Consider the following 8,565-nt stretch of genomic DNA (forward strand, 5'->3'; position numbering starts at 1 on the left):
AGGTAGAAAATAGGCAGGGGAGAGGGCAAGAATAGTGTGGTAAATATAGAATCTAAAGAACTTGTGACACATGGACATAAACCAAAGAGGGGAGGGATGGTGGGGAGGGATGTGCAGGGTGGAGGGGAATGAAGGGGGAAATGAGACAACTGTAATAGCATAATCAACAAAATATATTAAAAAGGCCCTGGATGGCGTAGCTCAGTGGATTGAGCACGGGCCTGCAAACCAGAGAACTGTGGTTCAAATCCCAGTCAGGGCACATGCCTGGGTTGCAGGCCAGTTCCCAGCAGGGGACTCATGACAGGCAACCAACCATACATTGATATTTCTCTCCTTTTCTCCTTCCCTTTCCCTCTAAAGATAAATAAAATCTTACAAAAATAAAAAATAAACAAAGTTAGGTGGCCAAGCCAGTGGAATTTGTGTGAAGATGAAATTCAGTTATAAATGATACCTCGGTACTCGATGCTAATGAATGCCAAAAACGATGATTACTGATAAGGGGCAGGTGATGAGACATTTTGTCTTGCAGAGCAGTGTCATGATATGATTCATACATGTTCTAGCAAGCGTGATGCGTCCCCAGCAAGCACTAAGTGCTGAAACATTTTTTTCTCATCAAAATGTGATGACTACAGTGTTTGATGAGCTCTGAAATTGATGAGTACCAAGATATGACTATCTTTAGTTATTTTTACTCTTTAGCAAAAATAAAAATATAGGCACGATGTAACTTAAAAAAGAGAGAGTCTAGTAAATTCTATTATGGCATGACTCGGAGCAGATTTGTAATGAAATTACCAGGAAGAAATAGAAACAATCTATACCCCGATTCCCACTCAAAATATTAAGAAGTACTGTCAGATTTTATGGCTCTCCAAGAATATTCCTCCCTACTAATGAGCACTCCCATATAGACTGTACACATGTGTATGTTAAATATAGGTTAACTGACAGAATATTTGGAAATGCTTAGAGTGATTAATCAAGACTGCTTCATTTAGTGATGAGAGATATTCATGAGATTTCAAGTTTAGTAGAATTAAGTCCATAAGCATAAAAACTCATTTGAACTCAAGAAAATATTTTGGGCGTGCAGAAACTAAATGGAGATACTCTGAAACACAAGCCTAACCTAGCATTAGTGACCTTAAGCTAACCTCCAGGTAGCTTCAAATTGATTGTCAGTATTAGCTGACAAATAAACACATAGTTTTACTTGTTTTGACCTAAACAAACTCATATTAGATAAGATCACACTCTTATCACTCATTTATCCAAATGCTCACTAAATATCCACCAATTACCAAGTAGTATATTTAGTGCTAAAAAAATAAGTAATATGATTTTCCTGATTTTAGTGACCTCATAATATAATTGGGCAGGAGGCAAATTAAATAATGAACACAATATTGGTTCGTGGTGGTACAGGATGGAGAAGGGCACCACACAGCTACATGAGTTCAGCTCCATCAAGAAACAGACACCAAGATGGCAAGAGACATTCAAAAAAGTTTACTGGGGGAAATGCTTGCAAATTACAAAGGTGGAGAGACCGAGAGAAAGAAAGGAAAGCTTTCAGAGTACAATAGAAGCCTGACAGGTGTGAAGGAGAGTTGAAGGTCATAAATTTGGACAGAAGAGTTTGAAATGAAAGGTCAAGCTAGTTCTCCATTAGATGAATCCTGTGTTTCACACCAATGGGCCTCTGCTAGTAGCAGTCATTGATGGGAGCAGTCCAATGGAAAGATAGCCTATCAGCAAAAGCCCTGCTGGATACTGACAATAACAGCTAAAGCTGTCAATCAATTATGGTCCCAGTGCCAACCCCGGTGGCATACTGTGATGGGCATACCGTGGGAGTGGCCAGTTTTACTTGTGGACCAGGATTTTAGAAAGGGTATTGAAAGATGATTAGGAAGTCACAGTAGACAGGATGGGCAAGGGTATCCCATGCATGAACAAATGCAAAGAGAGGCAGAATAACATGGCAAGTATGAGGAGTTACAAACAGTGCTTCGGGCTAGAGGATGTGACTAAGGGTGCCGGCAGGCAGTGCACCAAGAGGTGAGACTAGAAAGGAGGCAGGATTCAGATCAAGCAGAGTCAGGCGAGTTCTACAGAGATGTTTGGCTTTGCTCTGTAGGTGATGTGGAGTCACTGAGAGATTAATCGTGGGCAGAGACAGGGTGGGATGTGCACTGGAGAAAGAGACCTGAGGTATAGAGCACACTGAGAGGGAGAATCCCCCAAAGTAAAGAAGAGGCAGCTACTGCTACTAAAGACAAGATAGTAACATGCAGACCTCGGTCCTAATACGAACTGCACCACTTACCAACCAGGGGCTCCTAAGCCAGTCCTTTAACTCCTCAGAGCCTGTACCACTAATTTATTATGGTGAGAACTACACACCTACTTACTTCTTGGTGCCACAAGGATCACAGGTGGAAAATGAGTAGGCGCACGCTTTGGGGCTCAGGTGTTGACTATAGACAGAAGCCCACATTCATATCCTGGCCTAAGTGTGTGACTACCACCGTGTTTTATACACATTTCTGTATCCTCGGTTTCCTTAAGTGTAAAATGCCAACGAAAGCACACCTACCTCATGAAGTTGGTCCCTATGAGGTGATCGGTGTGAAGCCTTAGCTCTCCTCTCACAAGCAGGAAATGCTCAAGAGCTAAGTACTAGGTGCTGTGCTAAGTGCTTCACAAACTTGTCATGTTCTGCTCTCGCAGCATCTCTGCAGGCAGGTTATTCTCTCCCCCTGAATTTAGAGGAGCTGACTGATGCTTGAAGCCATTAAGTAACCAGCTCGCTGTCACACAAATGACTGTACTGGGTTTCAATTCTCAGCTGCCTGACTTTACAGCCCATATTCTTAACCATTACTCTCCACTACCCTCCATTTCAACACAAAGGAAAACCATTTACCTGCCAAAGAAAATGCAATCTTAAGAACTCACTTGTTGGCTACGGTTGGGTTTCCTTGTATTATTAGGAAGCTTTAAAGCAGAGTTAGGGACCATTTAAACAAAGCTTCCTGGTTTGCCCCAAGATACATTTCGTTCAGTTCCACTAAATGAGACTTTATAGACATCACACAGGTTCTGATAGAAGCTGTGATCCACCACTGGAAACTGGCTTCAATTGGAAAGGGGTGGGGGGTATGTGGAAATGATGAAGGCAGTGTTTTCTAAACCATCTCCCCATCTGGAAAGTTATTTGGAATGTTTTTGTACATTAGTCTCCTCATTCTAACGAGGAATACATTTCTTTCCTGACAAAGAGCAGCCTTGATACAGATAATCCAAATGCAGAAAAATTGACCTATAGACTCAGGTCTACAGACCTTGAGCGTGAGTCGTGACGCATGTGGGCCTCCCACTTCCTCATCTCTCCCTCCAGACATATTTTTATTGGGAAAAATACTTAACTCCAGCAAGCTTCAGTATCCTTGGATGAAATAGCATGATTTTAAGGTTGCCTTAAATGCTGAATGTAAACACCCGTGATTCTGTCTAGCTCTTATTAGCTACTCCATAAATACTAGTTTCCCCTGGTTGACTTGAAAAAAAAAGTGGTTTTCAAAAATCAACGATTATTTGAAGATAATTCTACTAGTAAACAAAAGGAATATTGTATTACTAGCTGGGGGGGAATTTAAGCTTTCATTATTAATATCTGTATTTAAAAATACAATCAGTTAGCATTCACAGACCCATCTGTAATACATTTGGATATATAGCTCAAGAAGATATTCTATCCTCATTTATCAATTACGAAATTTTTATTTTCAAGAATAATTTGGTTGGCCTCCCCTGTGAGGGGTTTGCATCCAATACAGAAACATAAGTCTGAAAAACTTGCAAACTACAGATATATTTCCTCCCAACTTCATTGTAAAGGAGGCAAAGAGATTGCTTCTGGCATTAAGAAACTCACAGCTAAATGACTTGATGTTTGCTGACTCTAGTAACAGAAGCCTCCTCTGGATGATTTAGCCAGGACCCCTGTCTCTTCAAAGCTCTCTCTTCGGGGAGTAGCATGGGTGCCAAAGGCGGCTCCCTTTCCCCTGCAGCTCTGGAAAGATCACCGGATGGAGAGAGATTGCCAGAGCGGCCAGCTCTGCAGCCCTTAATGATCCTGCAAACACCTGGTAGGTTTGATTTGTTTTTCCTGAGATTTTTTTTCCCCTGAGATTATGCTCCAGGAAAGACCATTGTGGACAGTTGGGAGTGTAAGTCAAGGCTGTATCTCTGTTCTTTGTCACCTTGATTCATATATTAACATTTAACAACCCTTGACTTTTGACTAATGCTTTCAACCAAAAAAAAGATGGTAAATTTTCAAAATATAGACTTTTGCGTCTTTTCTCTTTATTCGAGAGTGTGTATTCTCAAAGTCGCTGCAGAAGCTGATTGGTGCACAGATGCTCGTTGGGTCTGTTGGAATGCGCACACTTTCCTTGGCTGTGTCCACCCTGGCTGTCTCTCTTCTCCGCTCACTGTACCCTACCAAATCAACCAAGGAAGCACCCATTATTTCTTAATTTTATACCAATTTATTCTGGCCAATTACTACAGGCATTAAATCAAGACAACCTTTCAATAAACTGTATGAATGCATACAAATAATAAGCAGTTGAACACAATCTTACCCCTTAATTCATAGTATGCCTCGGAGTTCCTCTGGACACAAGTTTAAAATTTGTCAAACAGGTAGCAGTCACGGGCATGAAGGTGAATATAAATTCTTTCAGAATACCTTCAAGACAAATGTTTTTGTTAAAGTGGAATCAGCAGTGGCCACAGATTTTCAGTGTCTGGATCAATGGGTATATTAAGAAATCTCTCCATGGAGCAAGGAGTTTGTTCTCAAACATTTATATACTTAAAGGACAGATTTATCAAGCTGCCAAAACCATATCATTCTTACCTCCAAGAAAGCCCCAAGGAAGAGCTCAGACAACTTTCAGCCTCAGCATTTTTTATCAGAGCAAGCTGTTTACCAATTAATTATTTTGGAAATAAAGGCAAATAGTATAAATGGTTTTTATTAGGTGAATTGTGAAACTGAGCCAAAGGAACTACATCTTCATCATTTAGGACTATTTGTATGTTAACTTTTTTGGTTTCTAATTAATGTCGTTCATAAAAATATTTAAATTTAAATTAAACCATGATGCATACATTGGCAACATAACCTTTGTGATAAAAATGGAGAAAGAAATGATAGTTACTTAGGAAATTAAAATAATTCCATTTTTTTTGTTCTGGGGTGCAGTGAAGTCTTTCAGACATTATACGGTTCTTTCAAATTTTGCTTTTAATTTCCATTTGCTGGTAACAGAGCGGTGTGTAATTTGGGACCACTTTTGCCCCTGCGGAGGCAGGTCCATTTGGTGTACTCCACGTAGTGCCTCATGAATTATGAGTTTTTCACTCTGGTCGGTGGGAACCAGAACTATTCCTAACCAATGCTGAGTACCGAGTCTCATGCTGTCTCTTCCTTAGGATAATATCCCCCAACACAGTAGTTTCTTCTCATGTGCTCACAGGTCAGCTGAGAAGTTTAGGAGGCACCCCTGCACGTCCTTGGAGTATTCTTCTCTCATTTTTTCTGTCTGCGTCTTTGCCTCTCACTGTGGCACTCTCCTCTCTGATACCTAGTTCCCTAGAACTCCTCTTTCTCTCCCTGCATCTCAGCTCTTTGCGTGAATGCCCCCTCTTCATCCCAGACTCTGCAGAATCATAGCAGGCAGGAAGCTGGGACAATTACAGAGTTCATTCTTAGTTCTCTCAACTAACTCTCATTGTCTCTCAATAATCACCACCTTTTGTTGCTTAAAGTCCAATGTCTTGAACACTGCTATGTCATATATTTGGTATATTTTAAGTATTGTTTTTGGTAGGAGGTTTTATCTAACCTCCTTTACCTGATTTTGGTCATCCTTTCTAACACCTCGTGAAGCACCTAGTTGGGTATACTTCTCATTGTTTTCATCTTCTTACATAGCTTTAAGGTAAAGCTTAAATTTTCTATTTTAACTCCCCAATATAAGTCATGTGTTGTATTCGATCAGAGCTGTTCACTATTTCTTAATACACCTCATATATACACTTGAAGCCCCATATCTAAACACACTCTTTCTTTTGTTTGTACTCTTATTTTTGAAAAGAAAAAAAAACCTACTAAGAATTTAAGAATTCAAAAATACTGGGTTCTAGTAAAGTATACCAATAGGTATCTATACCAGAGGAAAATGTTCACTGTCCCTAAAATGTTTTTCCTTGCTAAAATGAGGCTTGAGGTAGATCATTAACTTTCTAGTTATTCAAGTAGATGAAATTAAAGCTTCTTGGTGGCACTGTGATGAGGTGTCCCCTTAGGTGCCCTGTCCATGACGGGGTGTCACACTGGAATCTCCGCTCTTCTGAAGAGCATCTAAGCATGAAATGAGATCATCTCTATGTCCTGAACAGCTCGGAACCTGTATAACCTGATGGCTTTTCCATTACATTTCATGTTTCTTCCCTCTTTCTTCTTTCTCATAACTGACTCTACCACACTCTAGGCACTAATAAGAGAAAGGAGAGGAGACACAGTCCTTCGGTTAAACAACTCTGCTTGTAGAAGCTTTTCTCCCCAGCCAGATGCCATTTGTTTATTTATTTTACATTCACAATGCAATAGAATTTTTTCTAGTCTTTAATATATGTGAACTTTTCTTGTAGAACTGATTATGTTTTCCTTTGTATTATAATCATAGATTTTGCTTGTCTTATTCTGTTAGATCATTATACAACCAAGTTCAGAAATGTCCCATTGGTCTTTGTGTATACATGGAATCCTACATGTAAACATAGCTAGGATATAAATTGTTTGTTTTTAATTATGATAGAAATACTATAAAACACACAACTGGATAATATTTTAAAAGCTATGTAAGACCAAACAATACAAAAGTGTATAAATTACAAAGAATGCTTTATGATGTCCTTCATTGCCCTCAGATCCAAGTTAATTTCTCAGAGGTAACTAGTGTTAACATTTCAGAATGCAACCTTCCAGAATCTTTCTATAGACACACATACACAGAACATATAGGACTACCACATTCTTTTTAAAGGCTGTTTAATATGTTGGATGCATATATGCATGAATCTGTGCAGGATAAGCCCAGATAAGCTCCTAGTCTGCATATCCATCCAGTGGGGTGAATTATTAGCTGCAGCAAAGAGAATGTGATTGAAATAATCCAGCGCTCTTCTTCACAGAAGTGAGTCCATCATAATATATTACAAAATCTGGAGGACAGAGGAAGGGAAATAAACTGCACACTGATTTTCTAGAAATTTTGACAGTGACTTTCATTATGTTATTTCTTCTACACTCTCGCACAGAAAGCCACAAAAAGAGGAAAGACATTTTCCAAAACTCTTCCCAGATAAAGAAATGGGTATTACATTGAACCCACGTTGCCTACTGGGTTCAATGCTGAAACACATATTGTGTGACATGAGCAACATTCCACTGTGGTTGTTAGTTCAATCTGACAGAAAGTGGGAAACTAAGGGTGAGGAAGATTTTTGCATCTTTTTCTGATGTAAAAAAGATAGTGCAGATTTAAGAAACAAAACAGGCCGGGAGGAAAGTAGGTCACCAGCATGTGTTTACACAGATTTTATGATATACGTAAATTGCACACATATTGGTTTTGTTGCTTAGAGTTATAGAAAAAATAATATGTTGGCATTTAAATGTTTTTTAACTTGGACCTTAAATCCCTGGAGAATTTGGACAACATCCATAATTGTATGCAATAGCTCATAGTCTAAGGGAATTCCTTATGAACAAGTAATCATTGAAAGGTGATAATCCTAAAATAAGATGTTACATTAAGGTTTTTTTAAGGTGTTATTAAGAAAAGGATCAGATGTGACAATACCTCAGAATGAGAGCAGGGCTAGAAGTAGTAATAATAACAGAAGTGATAATCACTGTTTATTGAGTAGAGTTGAGTGTCTGGGAGTTTAGTTTCTGTAAGCAAACTACAGAGACTAAACTGCTTTTTGAGTTCTGGCTCAGTTAATTCCTGGCTCTATAACCCTGGGGAAGATAATCAATGCCTCCATGCCTCGATTTTATAAATGTGAAATGGGTATAGAAGTCATACATCAAGATTTGCTCTTATGGTTAAATGAGCTCATACCAGTAAAACATTATGGGTTTTTTTTATCACAAATTACTTAGGAAAGTTAGGGATTCTTAATTTAATACACATGTGGGATTCACACATTGTCCAGGACATTTTACCTGCTATTCTTCTCATTCTTTTAATAGCATTTTAAGGTGGAAAATACTGTTCTTATTTTAAGAATGGTGAAATTAGCAATTCAAGTGACAATATAATGTACACACAAAGGAGACAGTGATCACAGAGGAATAATTGGCTCCAAGCTCGTGTCTCCAAAGACCAGTCTGTTGAGAATGCAAGACTTTGTCTACAGAGCACATTTTTTTAGGTTTTATTTGGGGAACTTAGGAAGCATGTAGAC

This window comes from Sturnira hondurensis, unplaced genomic scaffold, assembly GCF_014824575.4.
Source record: "Sturnira hondurensis isolate 20B ecotype Veracruz unplaced genomic scaffold, ASM1482457v3 Scaffold0002638, whole genome shotgun sequence".
In the NCBI taxonomy this organism is placed as follows: Eukaryota; Metazoa; Chordata; class Mammalia; order Chiroptera; family Phyllostomidae; genus Sturnira; species Sturnira hondurensis.